Here is a 21753-nt window from a genome sequence, read left to right as displayed (position 1 = left end):
CAGTTCCACAAGTCCTCACTTATGTTTCCCTATATTAGCTTCCCTCTTAAAGAAATCAGTCTTAAGGAAACAAGTCCTTCAGAACTCAAGGGAATGTATCTCACAATATTAAGCTGTTTTGCTCTCTTTTTTTCTAAATAAAGAAACCGTTAGAGAACCAAGCTGTAACAATTTTACTTTTTCCATGGAGAGCTAAGTACATTTTGGTTTTGTTTTAAAAAAGAAACTTGTTCATTCTCATTTTATCTGTGTTGTGTGCCTCATTCCTGACTTGAGAAGACCAGACCTTCAAACTGTGTGTCCATAAGATCTTTGGCACAGTCCTACTCTAGCAAAACAAAAGGGGGGGCTGCTCTTTTTCTCCTCCCTTCTATTTTCCTTGGGTGGCCATTTATCCAATTTCACTAGATTCCCAATGGTGCCATTTACCTCCATCACTTTGACAACACTAAATTATAGGCAAGGAGTAAGTTTTAATTCTTTCCCTGCTATCATCTGGCCCTGTGGTATTCAAAGACAAACAAAGCTGGAATTAAACAGCATTTTCTCATCAGTGTAAAATACCGCCTCAGTTTAAAGGACAGAACCACAGTCTATACATGCCACACACACCCCCAAAAAAAATACCTGTCCTGGTTAGTCCTTCCTTGGAATCCTGGGTTCCCCAGCTTTGGACAGCACAAACACTATTCAGCTCCTTCCTTGCTCTTCATTGACTCAGCAGTGCCTGACAAAGCAAAGGGCAAAACTTCAAAGGTACAGAGACTTTTTGCCACAATAACCCTTCCCTTCCCACAGTGGTTAATCTCAAGCAGTGATCCTTGCAGCGATAGGATTGTTCTAGTTGCAGTTCACAACACCAGAACAGAAAGCATTGTGCCATAGTGGAGGGGAAAGGGCTGGACTTAGATCTGGACTCAAACCAGTCAGCTGGCTCAAGGCTGTATGAAACTTGATTTTTATCATAATCATCATCATTAAACTCCAGCAGGCTCCAGGGTGGGTTACCACAATTTACAATTCGAAACTCAAAACAGATTACAACCAGAGGATTAAGGTGGGCCCTTTAATCACACAAAGGCCAGGGTAAAGAAATGAAAGTTGTATAGCGAAGAAGCCAGGCACACCTCTGTGGGAAAGGAATTCCACAATTTAGGGGCTGCCACAGAGGATGCCCCCTCCCAGGCATCCTCACAGAGCTGCTATGAAGATACACAAGATGGTTCCATTTATGTTGCTCTGAACAGCTTGATAAAAAGGTAAAGAGACCCCTGACCATTAGGTCCAGTCGTGGCCGACTCTGGGGTTGCAGCGCTCATCTCGCTTTATTGGCTGAGGGAGCCGGCATACAGCTTCCAGGTCATGTGGCCAGCATGACTAAGCCGCTTCTGGCAAACCAGAGCAGCGCACGGAAACGCTGTTTACCTTCCCGCCAGAGCGGTACCTATTTATCTACTTGCACTTTGATGTGCTTTCAGACTGCTAGGTTGGTGGAAGGATCCAAATTGTGATAAATGTCAGCAAGGTCCAGGCCATATGTAATCAGTTTAGACTTTAATTCTGGAATGGCTACAGATTAGAAAACATAACAGGGGACGGCAACACTTGCAAGGAGGACAAAGTACATTGTAGTTATGTGCACACATGTGAGCTGTTGGGGGCGGGAAGGAGTACAAGAAGTTGCTCATTCAGTTGCAGGAGAATGTACCAACAAGTGCTGACCTGGCGTTCTGTCCGTAGGAAGAACTTCAAAAAAGAAACGAGCCATTTCTCAGGGGCAGAATTTGCACCCCAGGCTCTCACACCATAACCACATTTAAATGGCTGCAAAGAACACATTTTCTTTCTGTATCAGGCCTTTCCTCCAAGGGGCTCAGGATGACTTACAAGGGCCTCCCCACAAAAGCAACACCCTCAAAGGAAGGTGCCTTGGTTAAAAGATTGGGTCATCCAGCTCAGTAATGTCTTCATCTGACTTGCAGTGATTGTTCAGATGTTTGGGCAGGACTTTCCCTCCAGGCCTATAGCTGAACCTGATCTTTTCTGCATGTCAGGCACATCCTCTATCATTGAGCTACAGCTCTTTGTCCTGCTGTGCAAGTTAGGCTGAGGAAGTGGCTGGCACACAACCACCCAGGGAGTTTTGCAAGACTTGAACCTGGATCTCTCCAGTCTTAGTCCAGTGCTCTAACCATTATGCCACATAGACTAACTAAGCTAAAATAGCAGTGTGCCTGTTTAATTTGTGTACTCTGCTTTTTTATTAAAAACCATCCAAGCTGTTTTCAACAAGAATATAACTAATCAAACCAAAATAATCAAGATTTTGGTTTTATTATTTATATTCTTAATTGTTAGGGGTTTCCTGCTTTGTGGGTGGGGTTGAACTAGATGATCATCATGGTCCCTTCCAACTCTACAATTCTACTATTCTAACCAACTGAATACAATAGAATAAATAGTAGCTAAAAATAGCCCTACACACTGATATTATTTCTGTATTTTATTTATTTATCTACCTATTGACTGCCTTTATATACCCGCAATGAAATGTAACATACTAAATGGGGTGGAAGGGAGGCCTGTAAATGAATAATAACAGAAATAAGGTTCAAAAGACACAAACGCCACAAAAAGCAGTTTTTTTCTGGTGGCAACTTCAGGCGCTGGTGAAATGAGCTCTCTGTTCATAGCTTCTCCTCTTCCAACTTCCCTCAGGGTCCACTGAGGGTCTTTAAGTAGCCCCTGGGAAAATAAGTTCTCCACAAAATATGCAGAGTATATAAAATAGCTTATTTATGAAACTGTTACTATGGCTGCTACATGGGCATTCAGGAAATGGGTCCCCAGGACTGTACATTAGAGAGTTCTGCCATCAAGACACGTTCTGTTCTGGCCTACATAAGCAACTTACAGTCCAACCATACACATGTTTCTTCAGAAATAAATCCCACTAAGCTCAATATGTTTCAAGAGGCAGGTGTTCACAGGATTTTAGCTTGAGGCATAAAGCTTTTCACTGAACAATCTGCCTTTTGCAGGTCCACTACTTCAGGGAACTCTATGAAGTACCTGGCGCCCTGAGTTTAGAAGTGCTGACTTCATACAAGCCAAGTATTGTTTTTTCTTGTTAGAAGACTAGTTGAGGAATACGAAACCAATGCTAGAATACAGTGTGTGGTCAGTATGTCTAAAATTCTGTTTGCTTCTCAGGTGCATACACACCTGAAATCTTGCATTATAACCTTGACAGATCAGCTTCTTTTTTTTCTTTCTTGTTGCTCATTATTGTAAAAAAAAAAGAAAGCTTCTCATCTGGCCCGTCAGTCATACTCAAATGCAGTTTCAGTTTCATTAATAAAACAATTGTTCTTAAGAGAGAGCTCATATTTTCCTTCTGGCTCCATCAGCTGCTTTAAAAAAAAACATTTCCTAACAAGTGAAAGCACACACAGCAACATTTGAGGGGGGGGGGGGTTTCCCCAGGAAGTCCCATGTATCCGTTGAAGGCTGGGGTCCTATTGCATATTTACTATGGAATAAGCCCCAGTGAACCTATGGGGATTTCCTTCTCAATGAAAATACACTGGATCCGATAGATGCACACCACGCCACACTCATACATATGCATGCACACACTTAATAAGTCTGGTCTGCATCTGATGAAATGAGCTGTGCTCCAAGGAAGCGAAAACGTGCTGCTCTTTTAAGATGCCACAAGACTCTTCGTTTGGGCTTTGCGCAGAGATCAGGGGAAAATTAAAGCCTAGCCATTTTCTTCACAGCCTGAAATGCTTTATTTTATTAGTTTATTTCAGATTGCTGGAAAGCCGGGTCCTCTGTTTCCCAGAGGTCCCCTGCAATGCATCAAGCTGCAGTTTCCGCGTCCCTTCTTTTCCCCTGCCTCCTCCCGGGCGCGCCACCCCGTTTGTACCCAGCGGCCATCCTGGCCCTTCGGATCGCTCACCTGGCCGCCTCTACTGTTTTGCCTCCCTCACTTCAGCGCTTCCGGGAGGCTGCCATGCAAATCTGACGTCTCCAAGCCCCGTGAGCCACCGAGGCCGGGGAAAGGGAAGGGGCGGAGCAACCTCCGCTTCCGCGCCAGTGACGTCGCGGCGGCGGCGGCTCCCATTCATGCTCGCCGCCCGCGGGAGGGAAGGCAGGCAGGAAGGGAGCTTCCCTTGGCTCTGGCATTTTGAGCTTCTTCAGTTATTAGCAGGTGTGCGAGGCAGAAGGAAAGAAAAATCGCCCGGGGAAATTATTTCAGCCATTTCATAAGATCTAACACACCGCTTGATATTTAACACCCCTCAAAGCCGCTTACCAAAAAAAAAAAAAAGATAAATACAATTTTGTTATAAATGGATAATTTTAGTTATTTATTACCAGCGCTTTTTTTCTTTAGGGGCACTCTCATTTTGACTCAAGAAAATCACCGTTTTATAGTTCAAGCCGGGGGAAACAAATACAGTAAATGGACAAAAGTACAAAGATTCACAAAATGTTTAGGGGTATGCGTACCCCCAGAAAAAAGCACTGTTTATTACTATATGTAATACATGGCCGTAGCCAGGATTTGTATTAGGTCTTTTGTTAGGGGGGCGCAGAACCTCAGTTTGCTATGTATTTTTATTGATTTTTATTGATTTTGGGGGGCAGCTGCCCCTCCCTGCTCCCCCCTTGGCTACACCCATGATATAATACACCACTCTTCATCTGAGGAATGCAGGGAGATTTGCACTGTAAAAGCACAAAAATACACAAAAGTATCTAGCAGACAATCACCGCCCCCACAAACACATACAGTTTTAGAGGCCATTGATTGTTTCATTAGCCCAAGGTTTGTTTTCAGCTTGCGCCTAATGATAAGTAATGAAGGTGCCAGGTGAGCTACCCTGACAATAAAATAAGAAAAATAATAATTTACGACTTTTGAAAAGTTGAAACAACAATAGACTGGGATATGAGGTATACATCTTCAAAATAAATTGGAGAATTACATTCAAGTTTTATATATTTAAAAAGGAAGGGGGCGAGAGAGATGTTGGGCTCATTTATTTCCATGCAAAAATGAACTGTGCTTTTGTTATGGTAGAAACCCTTTCCCCCTTGGCAAGGCCACAAGTGTAATAGGCAGATATTTGAGTGGTGAAGTTTACCCATGATTATCTGTAAAGTTGTAATTTCTGCCTGCCGTGCTAGAACGAAATATAAGGCCCAGGGCATTTCTGAAGCAGTGGCTTATATTCACTAAAGCTTATATGTACCAGGCAAATGGGAAGAGAAAGAAATGGACTGCTCAGAATTGGACTGTTTATTGCAATGCAAAGCAATGCAATCAGTTCATTTGAATTTCTGTCCCTTATAAAGATTGCATTTATCCCTCACCAAGCAGCTCAAATCAGTGTCTGTTTATTTATGTATGAATACACTGCCTCTCGATCTGTGATTCCACAGATGGCTAGCTGTATGATTTTGGTTGTGTTTGTAGATGTGTACATACACATGCAATAATGTAACAAAATCCACAGTAAAACAGAACAGATAAAACAATCAGCCTCATTAAAACCAAATATTATTTAACAAAAATATATCTACCTGCTTCCAATACATAAAAATGGCGGAGGCTGACAGACAAATAAGGAGAGGAGTTCCTAGAGATAAGGCCCTGCTCCTCATTGTTCCCCACCATGCCTTAGATGGTAGGGGCTCCCTTGGGAAGATCTTGGTAGTCAGGCCCCCTGAAAGTTACACTTTTTAGCACTACACAGAGTTCTATTTCTTTTACCTTCACAGCACCCCAGCAAAGCAGGTTAGAGGAATAGTGGGTGAGAGCTAACTAAATAACGCTTGAGTAGACCCACTGAAATAATGGGTGGCACTGTGGGTAAAACCTCAGCGCCTAGGACTTGCCAATCACATGGTCGGCGGTTCAAATCCCTGCGGCGGGGTGCGCTCCCGTCATTCGGTCCCAGCGCCTGCCAACCTAGCAGTTCGAAAGCACCTCCGGGTGCAAGTAGATAAATAGGGACCGCTTACCAGTGGGAAGGTAAACGGTGTTCTGTGTGCTGCGCTGGCTCGCCAGATGCAGCTTGTCACGCTGGCCACGTGACCCCGAAGTGTCTGCTCTTGGCCTATAGAGTGAGATGAGCGCACAACCCTAAAGCCTGGCTCTTGGCCTATAGAGTGAGATGAGCGCACAACCCTAAAGCCTGGCAAGACTGGCCCGTACAGGCAGGGGTACCTTTACCTTTAGTCCTTATGCAGCACTCAATCCACAACCTTTTTTTAAAAAAAAAACCTATCATTACTTTAGAACCTAAGGCTGCCGTCCTACACTTATATATATAAGACACTGATGCCAAAATCCAGTATTGCTTGAGCTCTGCGAGTGCAGCTTTCTCCTGACTGAAATGCAGAGTGTTTGAGAACCAGGACATTTGCAGGGAAACCAAAATGCTTGTTTACCAAGCTATCATACTACCAACTTTACTGTATGCTTGTGAAACATGGACCACTTATAAATGCCATCTCCAACTCCTTCAAAGATTCCATCAATGGTGTTTATCCGGGGAAAAATACACATCACTTGGGAGGACAGGCAAACTAATGCCAGTGTACTGGAAGAAACAAAGATCACCAGTGTCAAAGCAGTGATTCTTCCAACATCAACTTTGTTGGACTGGTCATGTTGTTCAGATGCCTGATTATCATTTTCCAAAGCAACTACTCTATTTCCAACTCAAGAATGGAAAGCGAAATACCGATGGACAACAAAAGAGGTTGACAGATGCTCTCAAGGCAAATCTAAAAAAAATGTAACATAAGTACTGATAACTGGGAAACACTGGCCTGCGAGTGCTCCAACTGGAGAACAGTCTTTACCAAAGGTGTCATGAACTTTGAAGAAGCACGGACTCAGGGCGAAAAGGAGAAACGAGCTAAGAGGAAGACACGTTTGGCAAACCCTCACTGTGATCAACTCCCACCCGGAAACCTATGTTCCCACTGTGGAAGGATGTGTGGATCCAGAATTGGCCTCCACAGTCACTTACAGACTCACTGTTAAGACCGTGCTCATGGAAAACAATCTTACTCAGCTACGAGTGATTGCCAAAGAAGAAGAAGATAAGACTAAACCCTTAAAGAACTGTATGAAACTTGTTTCTGAGCAAATATGCGTAGGATTAATGTTGCAGCCTGCACATAGTGATGTTTTGTTACCCATCATTTTTGTAAGCTACAGTTGTGGCTGTGTTGGTCTGAAGCAAATGAAAAATAGACCTGATTGTTTCTTTGAATTTGTAGAGGTGGGATTCCCACACACACGCAGTGCAGAGGGGGGCACTGAACGTGACTCCACTCCCCCTCCCCCATGATTGGCATTGTCTGGTTTATAAATATCCAAATAGGCCTAATGAAGCCAAAACCAATCACAGCTCCTCTGTGTTTCTCCATGTGTCTGCTCCTCATAATTTGCAGCAAATGGACATATTTGTGGGGCAGTGCAAAGCAGGAAGCAGGCCTTGCCACTAATTCAAAATCAAGTAAGCAACTTAGACTTGGTTTGCCATGTTTGCAGATTCTTCCTATCCACCAGCATAAATTTTATTTGTATGTTGCCTTTCCACAAAACGATTCCTGCTCAAAGCAACAACAAAGAAAGCAAAGATACATGTCTAAAGCAACTATTGCAAAAGCAATTCCAAAATAGGACAAAACAGCAACATAATAGCAAATATGAATAAACAGGAAAAAACAAATTTTCAGCACCATAAATATAACAAGATTATATTAACAGGATGGAAGTAGTAACAAATAACAAGGGAGCTTGACAGTTTCAACTTGAACCCAGAAACATCCCTCCTATTACGTCTCTCTCCTGCAACAGCTTCTTATAAGGCCCAAAGGCAGTAGGTAGGATAAAGTAGCCTGAAACATCCATCTCATTTTGTAATTTACAGGCCCTCTCCTGCAACAATTTGCAAGACTTCCAGGGACATGATCTTGCTCCTAGTACTGATGCCCCACAAGGACCTATAATGCTGCCTAATCTAATGTTTACATGTTGTTGTTCATTCAAATATTGTCATTTTATTTTTCTAATAAAAGTATAGAAGCCATAGGTCTGTATCCAGCATTCCCTGCCCACTAGTGCAAGGACCGTTGCACTAGCAGACTGGGAAGTTTTAATTTTACACAACAGAGATATCCAATGCAACAGTTGCGCAGGCAGAACTGTGTGCAGCAGGTTGCGCCATCTCACCTGCAACAAAGCTACCAGCAACCTGCTTGCGCATTATCTTGCTTAACAACATTCTGCTGGAGTAAAAAAAATTGGCAACAGAATACGTACTGCTTAGTGACTTCAACTTAGTGCTACATTGGATACACTGTTTTCCTTGCATCTCAGCAGATACCAGTTTTCAGTTTCAGTCCTCTCCTCCCATCCAAATCCATATAGCCTCAAAATGACAGGCGTAATTACTGCAAAATCTGATATATTTTCCCTGATTGTTCCCTCAAGTATAACAGCTTGCCAGTTTATTTAGCCTCGAGCACATTTTCACAGGTGGCTTTTTGCTTAGCCCCCTTTAAAAAAGAGCGTTTGTTACAGATGACCACTGCTATAGGATTGCAAAGGGAACTGCTATGACTGCAGGTAAAAGGATTTGTGGTGCAGGATTTTTTTGATAATTGCTTCCAGGTTAGAGCGTGTTTGCTGCAGTCTGGGGTTACCCACAGGACTTGCAGCATGGCTTGTAGAGTAATATAATCATGTGGCTTGCAGCAGCCCCCTGTTTATAACTGCCAAGGGAAGGCACAGCAGATCATCTGCTTGGTTTTATTGCTAACAGGCTCAATCTGGGAGGAATTTCCCTTCATCCATCAAGTGAGCAGCAAGTGCAAGAGAATTTTATGGTACTAAGATTGTAAAGTTTGATCTATTGATGCCTAGGGGGTGGTTCATTTGGTTTTTGTGTTTTTGTTTTAAAAATTGACTTAACCTGAAGTCACAGCTAAATATTATTAATGAAGTTACATACATTTATGAACTGTGCTTTTCACAAATACTGCGAAGGAATTGTATGCAAAATATGAGAATATTTGTTACCTTATTAGTTATTAACAATTTCATTGTTAATAATTTCAGTGGATTTGATGGATAGTGTTAATATTGGAGCTGCTTAACAAAGGTTAAAGACAGGGGCTCAGTTTCAAGAAAATGCATCACCACAAGACCAGGACATAATTGCCAAAATATATACAGTATATATAATAATAATAATTTATTATTTATAAATCTTACTGAGTTTCCCCAGCCACTTTGGGCGGCTTCCAATTGAGTGTTATATGCAGTTTTGTATAAAGTTGCTTATTCTAATTTGTATGTATATATGCAAATATGGAAATAATTACTGTAATTTAAATGGAAATGCAATTCATCTCAACACAGTGAGGCAGGTGATCTGTGTACCTGTTCAACCTGCTCTTCAGATGCTAGCTGTTGATGGGCAACTTCAAAGCCCCTGCTCTTTTGTAGTTCTTTATTGGACTTAGACCAGACAGCCCTTCAAGTTGAAAACACCTTCAAAGAGAGAATATTCCTTTGTAAAGTAGAACATGTGGCCACCCCAGAAATCAGACATCCCTGCCCCTCTTCTCTGGACTGCTAAATCTAGTCCAGTCAGGAAACAGGACATAGTGAAGTCAAAATGGACCCAGTAAGTCTAAAACGAATAACCAGATTTTGGTCCTCTACAGGCAGAGTTGGAAAGAAAAGACAAACCAGCACATTGCATGATAGTGTCAGGACATCATGCTTTCTGATCACTCAAACTCCCAGACAAGAAGAAGGTAAAACTTCACTACTCTTAAGCAGGAAGTAAGTAATGCTTGCTCACAAACAGCTGGGAGTGAGGAATATGATCCCCGTTCCATGAGCAATACAGCTTTTTGCTTATGAAACACCAGATCTGGAAACTGTGGTAGTTCCACAGTAAGGAAGAAATCCCAAATCCAGTTTAAGGGCTCCACTAAATAACCTGTTTACTGACCATTCATCCTGACTTGTTTACCCAAAATATATGCAGAGGTTAGATTATCTCCAGCCTTATTTGAGCATTCATTCTGGTTTGTTTGAAAGGTGATTATACAACATTGACCCTGAGTTGCTTATACATCTTCATGTTGCTCATTCATTTGCCCCACAGTTTTCAGTGCATTTCCTCATCACTTTCCTAACTGCAATGAGTTGGATGTTTTGTTTCATTGCCTTAAAAAATTGTGGATTAAAGTATTATTTTGCCCTGGTACAACTAATCCACTTTAAGGGCACAAACCTAAATTTCCCCTACATGCTTGAATACTTCCTGCAAAATAGTGACAGCCTCGAAACACCCGGAGACATGCAGAATTTTTATCTAGTGGAAACAAATGAAATCATCTTAAATTACATAGTTAAAATGCACAAAACCACAAGAAACAACTGAGGAAGGAGTCTTACTGAAAACATTAGATTAGTACTTCTTACACTTTGTTGTAATCAACCAACATTTACTCAGAGATGATCCATTTAAATCAATAAATCTAAGTGAGCCAAAGCCATTGATTTCAATGGGTGTACTCTGAGTCAGAGTTGGCTACAACCTTGCATTCTTAACTTTGGTCTTGGCACTACTTCTCATCCAGTCTCTAGAGGCAAGATGAGGAGCCTGTGGTCCTCTAGTCACCATTGGACTATAACTCCCATAATTCCTGACCATTGGCTAGATTGGGGCTGATGGGAGCTGGTGTCCCAACACCAACCATCCCTGTTCTACAACTTTGTTTAACAGAATTCACAATAAAAATGAAGTGAAATAGATATGGATACAAAAGGCTACTTACAACGTCTGTAAGCAGCTTTCAACGTGATTCATTTTCTCAATGTACAGCACTTTTGTGCAGCAAATAACAATACTATGCAAGCCCATTTCCTTGGAACAGCCAGTGAACCATGTTATGAGTTCATGTTCTCCAGACGGGGGGCAGGAAACTCAAACAAATATGGAAATATCTTATACATTTCTATAAATAATGCAGACCGCAATGTATCTAATGGTCTCACGGACATCTCAAACATTTGGATTCCGAAATCTAACTGCTCATCTAAACAGAAATGCTATTTACGCAAGTCTACAGTTACACTCGGAAGGTCACAAGCTGGGTTTGCACAAGTGGGAGCTGTGGGTCTGAGTTCTTTGTAGCAGATGGGAGAGATGGATAGGACAGCTTTCTGTTCCTGGAGGAAACATTCTGTTTTCTCTCCTTCCTTCGGTAATAAAAGGAGCCGTGGCTCCCATTGCTATTTGTGAAGGGAAGGGCCTTAGTTTTAGTCCCTCTCCCACACAGCAGCAAAGGGCAATTGGCATGGTAAGACCCTTGCAGGAAGTGAGATTTCCGTAATTGCCTATTGGCTGTTATTTATTTAAGGCATTTAGATGCTGCCCTTTAGCCAAAAAGGCTCTTTGGGTAGCTTATGGATATCAGTTCTAAAGCAGTTCCCTCAAGTCCATAATCTAAAACAGACAAAAGACTTGTGGAAAAGGAAGATGAGGAAGGAAGGAAAAGCAAGCTAAAGCTCAAGTTCAAGTTACTGTTCTTATTAATGCAGTTATATAGTTCTGTCCATGCATATCCTGGCTGTCTAGAATAGCAGCAGCCCCTCTATGATGCCTGTAGAAATTCTGTTTTCCCCTTGATAAACAGGAGTTTTTTCCCCATGCATGGAAGCCTTCCTCTCGTGAATCAGATCCAGGAGCACAACAGGTGGCAGTGGCCAGGCAAGGAAGACGCAACAGTTCCTGTGAAACCTCCGGTTCTCAAATTCTAGGGGATAGAGAAGGGAGTTCAAGTTTCTCCTCAATGGATCCTCCAGATCAGTTTTCATGATGGGCAAATCAGGAAGCTGAGGATGTATGGGGAGGCCTTCTTCTGCTCTTTCAGTGTTGAATGGCAAGGAAGAGGTACATGGCAAACACCACCTCTTTCTGGCTAGTTTTAGCTTTTCCCTGTGACCCACCATACATAAAACACCTTGCGGACCACTGTGGTCTTGTTGTCAGATTTGTAATAGCACGCTCTCCTACGTGAAGCTAGAAATGTGTGAACTATATTAGGATACACTACAGATTTCCAGCACAAGCCTAACCATGGCTGTTGTGACGTGAATTCAGTAGGTAAGTGAGGTGAGTATTGCAGCCCAAGGCCCTACAGTTACAGCAGGGCTTAACTACAATGTACTTCTTACGTATAGTACTTAGTTGTTAAGAATACACACACACCCTGCCTTTCCAATAAAACATTGCTCAAGACAGGGAGCTGAAAAGAAAAAAAGAAAATTCAGCACAAAAACACAATCAATGCTTCGTAAAAAAATTCACGCCAAAGGAATACACAGCACAGAAAACAAAGATGGCACGAATGCATTTGGAGATGAGGGCAGGTGATAAGAGGCAAGGGAGGCAAAGCATCACATTCTTTTACTATTTCTCCCCTCTCAACAATACAATCCTATTTCTGCCTACTCAAAATCCCCACTGAGTTCCGTGTGTGTAGTGCTGCAGCCCAAACACACACACCTCTCCAGTGGGTATAGGATTGCAGCTTAAATCCCCCTCCTAAATCTGCTTTTTCCTGGAATTGTGGCCATCTGGCTTTTGTTACTTGCATATGCAAGTTAATGTGGACTTCCGCCTTTTATATCAACATTGCATTAAGACTGTCACTTAAAATAAATGTAGCTGACCCTCCCTTCTTCTTCTTCTTCTTCTTCTTCTTCTTCTTCTTCTTCATTATTAATCTTCATCATTATTACCCCTCTTCTTATTCTTCTGACATGTTGCTCATGACCTTGATTCAGTGAAAGGAATTCTGGATCTCCATGGTTTAGGGAAATGTTCAGGACAGCTGGTTAAATCAGATGCTAGATTTTATCGAAGCTTCTAAATGATTGCTGGATGCAGTCTTTATAGCTAACAGATAGCTCCATACACACCCTAAAATTGACGTTTCTTTTAAATGTCTGCACTGTTTGTTGCTTAGAATGTCCCTAGTGCATCAAATACTTAGAAATAAAGCTGTCTGGATAGTTCTCCTCTGGTCAGAGCAGTTGAAAGCAGTAAATTGATATTGCTCCCTCTTGTGACCTGTGTGTCCCCTGTTCATTCGAACCAGCATATCAGGCAATGGTTTTTATTGGAAACATTTTTAAAAAAATATGCACAATTTGGTTCTAGTTGACCTATGTCTGCAATAGGAGCTGAGCTTGTCCCCACTTCTCTCTTCTTCAAGCCTACTCCAGCCCTGTGGATTCCTGTAGGAGCAAGACTTCTCCAACTTCCTTTCCCTTGTCTTCGCTCCATATCCTTTTCAGCCACATTTCCTGTTTTCCTCATATTAGTCAGGATCTTGCAGGGAGCACAAGCCAATATGTTGTCCTACAAGGCGGAGGTAGTTAATGTGGTGCCCTCCACATGCTGTGGAACCATCAGCCCCAGCCAGTGCAGCTGATACTCAGGAATCATGGGAGTTGTAGTCCAAAACATCTGGAGGGCACCATGTTGGTTACCCCTTTTATGAGCAAAGCTCTTTCGATCTTTGAACTGTATGAGAAAGATTCTAAAGCACAGCAGGGTGTTCCTTGGAATTTGGCTGAATGGATGCCTTATTAAGGGCCTGACCCTGTGAGTATTTCCCAGAAAACAGAGGCAGCGCTAACCAACTCTTTGTGTTGGAAGAGGTAACCATCTAATCAACTAAACTGCTGCCAGGAACCCATATACAGCCATAACATCACACCTGCAGGTCACAGTGAAACTCAAGAACCACCTTAGTCTCCCTTCCTCGGGACTGGTAATTATTGGCGTCTCATTCATTGCTCCTTTCTGTACCTTTCTCACTTCTCAAATTTTCCTGTCTTCACATAATCTAATCCCCAGTCATTTGCATACAGGAATTGCCCCTTGTGTGTTTAGGTTTCATCAGCAATCCTGCCAGTTTCCACACACCTGCCCTGCTCCAGATAAGGCAACTTTTCACCCTCCATCTGCTTCTATCTCTGTATTAGTAACTGAGTAAACATAAGCTAATGGTCCAGCCAACATAGGTATGTGTAGCTTGGGTATTAACTTGGAACAACTAACCTTTTTGCTGTTTCATATTCTGACCAAAGTCCAGTTTCTTGAGCCTCCATTTTCTTGAGCAAGGTGATTCTTGCCCCCCCTAAATCCTGAGAGAGGCCCAGACCTGTCTAGTTTTCTCACGTGAGGTCAGTACATAATTCCCATCAAACCCCCACAAGTTAGCAATGGATTCTATCTTGCAGAAACTCAGGGAAAATCCAGGCATTAATTAACATCAACATCACCATCTTCCTCTGATCCTGGAGGGTGTCTACCACTCACCCTCCACTCCCTGAAAGGAGTCAGTTCTCTTTTACCTGCCAAACATGAGAGGAACTCAGAAGGTGGGTCAGAAGGACCCAGGTATCACTCAACCCAATGTGGGTAGGAGAGTCCTTCAAAGAAAACAATGGCACACAAGCCTTTGTCCCAGACTCTCACATCAGATTCTGTCGTCTCCTTCCTACCATCCTACCATTGGCATCCACCATCCATCACTGACCATCAGGAAGCCTGCAACTGACTATGCTTGCTCAAATGTTTCAGTATTCTCTTTTGTCCATTTGCCTTCTTCCTTTGCTTCACTAATAATATTATTAATAATAGTAATAATAATTTTTTATTTATACCTGCTCCACATAATCAATCACATAACATGGTGTACACACACCATTTAAATTGGATTTTTGATTGTCCTCCTTATTTTTCTGCTTTAACTAAAGGAATGCACCTACTGGGAGCAGTAGATGCACGAACATAAATAAATGAGCAGAAGAGCCCATTCAATCTACAGTCCTATTTAGAATAAGCAAAATTTAGAATTGGCATGAATGATTAGTATAGCTGTAAATGAGAACTATTCGAAAGCTTGCTGAGATTAATGTTCTTCCTGGTGACCTTATTCTTGGTTATAGTTGAATAACGTATGGTTAATCTTTTAAATACCAGAGTGTGGGATGAGATTTGCAATGAACCCAAGGATGATTTGATATTAATTTTGGGGTGTTTAGTAGGATCTTCAATAATCTAAAAGCCATCCTCTGTGCATAATGTAAAATATTTAATAATTAATTTATCAAACCAATTATATTTAAATATTTAGACTAGGAAATTACTACTTAGAGCATTTTGATCTTGACTATGCCTGATGGCTCATTTTTATTTTTTATTTTTTTAGTTCAGTAATTGAAAGACATGATTCCTCACCTTTGCAACATGGGTTGGAATCTGGAGCTGTACTTTTTCCATTTCATTTGGATCATATTATTTAAAAAAACAGGATATGACATCAGAAGGTACTATTGCCTGTCATATGACAGAGGATGTTACCCTTTTGTTATCCTACCCATAGCAGGAAATAAACACCCCCTTATCACGACTCCTAAATGTTGCACCTTCGTCACTATTCCAAATCTCATTTCCCACATTTCCAAACGTATGTTTTTAAAAATATATATGTATATATCCCAACCCTATCTCTGTATCTGATGCAGGCTGTTTCCAAACACCACCCTCCAAAGTCAACAGAGAGAAAGAGAGAGAGAGAATTCACAATTATTTTTTTAAGTGCTAGGGAGAGAAATCACTAAAGATTTATCATGTAGCAAGGCTATATATGTCTATTGTATATATCTATCCAGATGGACTTTGACACTACTCCCTTTTCTTTTTTTATAGCCCTTTTATTACTTCAAAGAGAGATCTGAAAACATGCAACCAGTGATATCACTAGAGATATGCAGAATCCAGACTAAGGGCTGCGCTGGGCCAGAGGGTAAAAAGAATTGGTGTTCCATACAGATCCTTGTCATGCTGTCTTAATTATTTATTACACCTGAGCACAGCTCTTCTTACAAAGAACTCAGAACAGCTTCCATTCAGTTGCCTGCATGTCTGCCATCCAGAAACTGCCCAAGGCCAGACTTCAGCAGATGGGTTGCAGTCATGTGTCTTCAGACCTCTCTCACATCTAACCCAATGTGTCTGCCATCATATCCCATTATATCCCACATATTTCCACTGTCCTCCAGGCTAGTATTTACATCCTCTTTCCATTCTAAAACTGCTGCCTCCTTTTACCATTCATTACAATGCCTACAACTTGCAGGGAGAATTATGGAAGTGAACATGGTCAATGCTCACAATTGTTGTTGTTGTTTAGTCGTTTAGTCATGTCCAACTCTTCATAACCCCATGGACCAGAGCACGCCAGGCACTCCTGTCTTCCACTGCCTCCCGCAGTTTGGTCAAACGCATGTTCGTAGCTTCGAGAAGACTGTCCAACCATCTCGTCCTCTGTCGTCCCCTTCTCCTTGTGCCTCCATCTTTCCCAGCATCAGGGTCTTTTCCAGGGAGTCTTCTCTTCTCCTGAGGTGGCCAAAGTATTGGAGCCTCAGCTTCACGATCTGTCCTTCCAGTGAGCACTCAGGGCTGATTTCCTTAAGAATGGAGAGGTTTGATCTTTTTGCAGTCCATGGGACTCTCAAGAGTCTCCTCCAGCACCATAATTCAAAAGCATAAATTATTCAGTGATCAGCCTTCTTTATGGTCCAGCTCTCACTTCCATACATCACTACTGGGAAAACCATAGCTTTTACTATACGGACCTTTGTTGGCAAGGTGATGTCTCTGCTTTTTAAGATGCTGTCTAGGTTTGTCATTGCTTTTCTCCCGAGAAGCAGAAGTCTTTTAATTTTGTAACTGCTGTCACCATCTGCAGTGATCATGGAGCCCAAGAAAGTAAAATCTCTCACTGTCTCCATTTCTTCCCCTTCTATTTGTCAGGATTTTTTTATTTGCTCACAATACTTGGTATTTAAAGAGTCCTTTTAGAGTGTCAAATAACATCATACACATTGTCTCGTTATCCTACCTGTAAGGTGACTCAGTAATATAACAAATGTGAGACTGAGGTGGAATTGTATCTCAGCTGAGGCCAGACCTATGAGTTCTAGCTGGGATTTTAGAAAGCCCTTTGGGAACAGATTCAGGACTTATCTCTTTCTAGATGTTCTTGCCTGTTCAATGAAGTAGTATGGGAGATAGGTTCAGCCTCTGCTACGCTAAGGGTGGAATCCAATGTAGCACTAAAGAAATTCTCCCATCTGTGCAAGGACTTCTGCTTGTATAATGGGCAATTCTCTTCCTCTTATCTCCCCTGTGTACCCCCTCAATCTATTCTACCTGGAGCAGATATGGGGAAGGTTGGGGTGCATGCAGTGGGAGGGGGGAGTTCCATTGTGAAGCTGGAAATGCTTGCACTTCTGAGACATGGTAGTTGAATGCCACCTTAAGCTTCCATCCGCTGAGGCCTCTAGCCTGTTTGCCCTTTCTAAATTGTGTCCCAGCAAAATATCACTTCCTTGCAAGGACCACTAAAGCAACAAAGATTGTCAATTACAAAAGAGGATGAAATGTCACTTGGTTACACTGTACCAGTTACATTGTGTGGTCTGTAGCATATTGAATTCTATGGGACCATGCTATCCTTTGGCAGATCATGGTTTCTCACCCTAATCTACCTCATAAGGTTGTTCTAACCTGAAAACAACCCTTTGTATACCAGCTGGAATTCCATTGTAAAAGGCATGGTATAAATAAATTAGGGATGAGCAGGATGTTCCACTAGTTTAACAGAGCTAGCAATAACTCCGTTCTGATCTGTCAAAACTCCAGAATAGTTTGTGGAATTTGGAAAATTCAAAGACCACCACCATCACCTTCAGCTGCATATTTGCAGCCACTGCTTTGCAAGATTGTAGCTTTATTTATTTCCACCTAAGGAGCTCAAAGCAGCATGAGTACATTACCTCACATTATCCTCACAACTTCCCTTTGAGGAGAATTAGACTGAAAGACTGTCAGCTGCCCAATGCCTGTCAACTTATTTTTCATGGAAAAAATATTTTCTACTGCAGAAAGTGAAATGTGAGAGCACACTTATGTGACAATTTGCAGGGAGGAGACAATTTATTCAGTGGTGTGTTAACTGGTTAGGTTTGGAGCTTATTCATCACAGTAAATTACCATTTGTGAAGCTTTGGGGGGGCGGATGGCAGGCCCCTTAAGTACCATACCCAGCTCTGTTTATGCACTGAACAATAACACTCCTTCTGAAATGTGATCATGTCATGAATTTCCAGAGTCTTAACTTACCTGTTTCAGAACAACCCAACACCAACAAATCCCATTGCTTGCTGCTAGAGTGCACCATTGTGAAGGGTAATTTTCCCTGCTTACACAAAACATAATTCTGTTTGGAAGCACATTCATGTGAATGAGACATATTCAAGAACATAAGAGCCCTGCTGGGTTAGACCGAAGGCCTATCTGGTATGGTATTCTGCTCTCACAGTGGCCAACCAGATGCCTGTGACTCCCAGGATGTGGGTACAATAATGGTCTTATTTTTGGCCTATGATTTATCTGTATGCCTTGGAACCTTATTATGGGTTTTCACCCCACAACTACTGGACTATTAAAGGATGAAATATTTTTATCCCTCATTTACTTTTCAAACTATCTGCTGTTCATGTGCTTCTTCCCAACTGATCTAATAACACACACCCCTAAATATTAAATATATAAAATCATTTCCTTTTAGATAGTGCATGTTCAATACAGTGGTACCTCTGGTTATGTACTTAATTTGTTCCGGAGGTCCGTTCTTAACCTGAAACTCTTCTTAACCTGAAGCACCACTTTAGCTAATGGGGCCTCCCACTGCTGCCGCGCCGCCACCGCGCGATTTCTGTTCTCATCCTGAAGCAAAGTTCTTAACCCGAGGTACTATTTCTGGGTTAGCGGAGTCTGTAACCTGAAGTGTTTGTAACCTGAAGCATATGTAACCCAAGGTACCACTGTATTGGAGAGTGAGCTGTTCACCTTATTTGATTTCTGTAGATCAGCAGTGGGGACACTGTGGCCTCCAGGTGTTCCTGGACTATCACTCCTCAGTCCTGGCTTTTGCCCATTCTGACTGGGGCTGATGGCAGTTGGAGTTCTACAGCACCCAGTAAATCACAGGTTCACCATTCCTGCTATAGATGCATAAGAAAGGGGTGCCAATTTGACAGTGAGAAGTGGAGATACTTTGCTGCTGCTCTCTCTATAGGTCCACGATGTGGGGCTGAGCAGTTTGGGGTGGGTCTGGGGAAACAGCCTAGAACAAAAAAATTTCACTTGAGATATATATCTTCTTTTTTTAATGGCCAGGGTAAAGAGAGATGGGGAGGGCTTGTTCCTCATTTCTACAGAAAAAGGAAAAAAAGAGGTGAAACTCCCAGGCAGCACTTGTATTTTGTGGTGTTATTTTTTTCCTGGTTGCCTAGCAACCTTACAATACGATCAAGCGTGAAGATATCACACACCCAAATATTTTCTTCCTATTTTAAAACAACCTTTTATTAAGAAACAATAGGCATGCCCTAGATTATGTTTTCATATATTATAAACTTGCCATGTTCCTATAAGTTAAATGAGCCCAATACCCTAACCTTTTTCACTACAGAGTATCATTACAGATTCGAAGTTAAAAGGGAAGGGTTTCAAGATAACCTTCCTGTTTCTTTCCATTTGTTCCAAACTGCAAAGGAAGAGATTTTACTATGCAATGTATGAAACCAAACAAGAAGTTAATGGGCGGTGTGGGGGAGGGAACTGTTTGCTACGCCATTAATAATTTCAAGATTTCTTCCTACTTTTCTTTCCTCTCCGCAGCATATATTAAAGAGAAACCTTATATTCTTCCAAGTCGTTTCTGCCTTCATCCATCCAAAAACTTCAACTTGGATGTCTAATGAAATAATGATATATTCAGTATCTCCAGTCCTCTTTTTTAATAGGCTTCTGTTATCATTCCAGATAAACCTCAGAAGCATTATTTCCCATGAGGGGCAGCATCTGGTTGCTGTATATTGTTTTTCAAGGAAACACTCAAGTCCTCTATCCAGACTGCTAGGTGACCATGCTCAAGCTGCATTCAAAGAGGCCAGGCAATTTTATTAGCCTTCAGTTCCTTTTTGTTCATGAGACACAAAACATAGCACCAAGCCACCTTAAAAAAAAAAAAAGCAGTGTGACTTGTTCAGAAGTATGGACCATGGGGAGCTGCCTTGCAGTGAATCAGGCCATTGGTCCATCAGCTCAGTATTGATTCTAGTGACTATCAGAGGCTTTTCCAGGTTTCCCAGCCTTTCCTGGAGATGCAGGAACCCTCCACATAGAAAGCAGATGCTCCTCACCTGAGCCCTTCTTCAAGTGATGGATTTTGATCACCTGAATCACATACACCCTCCTCCTTGTCCCATTGTGCCACCACGCCATTCTGCCCTGCAAGCTCTTTTTAAAATGCACACTGTGTGAATAAAAACAAGCAATTCCTTGCTCTATGCAGTTGCTTATCAACACGTCTTTGGAAACTGATTTTGGACTTTTGCCAACTGTAAATTGAACCTTGCCACAGTGGAGTGCATGTACGTATGTCTGTATATTCTGTTGAAAGGAGTTGCAGAACCTGCTTCTGTTCTATGTCTCCATATCAGGATACTTAGAGCTCTGAACCCCAGCCCTCAAAACAAAACCTCTGGGATAGGATTGCAGCACACAGGCAGATTTTTGTCTGTTCAAAACATAAAGCAAAATCAGGCCTCTTGAATCGAAATTGTATGTTTTGAGGTTAAGATCCCCCCCCCACTCCCATTGGGTTGACCTACTGTGGATTTTGTTTTGTTATTGCAACTGTTCACACAAAGGAGTTGGAAAGGGAAAGAACTTGGAAAATGTAAATGATTCAGAGTAAGAGCAAAATGGAGCTTAAGATAGTTTATTATGGAGGAAGATCCCTGATCTCTTGCTAGGCATGTGCTTGTCATGGTCTTATCACACCACTGTGGGTTTATGAGGAACTGTCAAAGTTCAAAAGCCGTTCTGTATGTCAACTCATTCAATATTGTTTTCAAAGTAGAGGATAAAGGATCCATAGCTATATGATACTGAGCCCTTGGTTCTCAGCAAGAATGAATAAGGCTTCACATCAGAGAGGAATCTAAGGGGGTGGCTGATAAACCAGCAGGGCTGGCAGAATCATAGGGAATAGACTCAGGTCCTGCTACCAGGGAAAGATCTGGCTGCCGCCACCCCTAGAAGTACACACTTATAAGCACTGTCTTCTCACTATCATGAAGGCTGGTCCTGCCCTGCTCTTTTGAAAGTGGAGTGGCATGACAAGTACTGGGACATTGTCTTAGCTGCTTCTTCGTCATGTATCTTGGAACTCTGTTGTAGTCTTACAAATCTTGTACTCTGGGCTAATGCTTAGTTCATTTGCTGATCTCATGAATAAAGCTTTTGGGTTTCCTCAAGCAGAGAACCTGAGTGCTGTTTTCAAGAGTGGGAGCCAGGACAATCTGTTCAGTAACACATTTAGAGGCAGAAAAGGTATTATGAGGATGCAGAAGTGAGCATTCAGGCAGGAAGGGCTGCAAGTCCAAAAGCAGCATCAGCACTCTACCCAAATCCAAGCTTTGTCCACCAACTTTCCCCTTGGCCGCTTTCTAACCAGGTAAGAAAGTGGTTCAAACCACCTGGC

General features: G+C 42.0%; 1 protein-coding gene across 1 annotated transcript in view; it reads right to left on the bottom strand.

Annotated features, from left to right (window-relative positions):
• XPNPEP1 (X-prolyl aminopeptidase 1) overlaps positions 1-4091 on the bottom strand; it is a 35893-nt gene extending 31802 nt beyond the window's left edge. Inside the window, exons 1-2 of the mRNA XM_083741603.1 lie at positions 3968-4091; positions 628-727 (exon numbers count right to left, since the gene is read on the bottom strand). The gene's annotated coding sequence lies outside the window, so the exon portion shown is untranslated. The remainder of the gene's footprint in view (positions 1-627; positions 728-3967) is intronic.
• Between the last annotated feature and the right edge of the window lie 17662 nt (positions 4092-21753).

Source organism: Podarcis gaigeae, assembly GCF_964106915.1.
Source record: "Podarcis gaigeae genome assembly, chromosome: 5".
NCBI lineage: Eukaryota > Metazoa > Chordata > Lepidosauria > Squamata > Lacertidae > Podarcis > Podarcis gaigeae.
The sequence above is the reverse complement of the archived record's forward strand: the minus strand, read 5'-3'. Positions and strand labels throughout refer to the sequence as shown.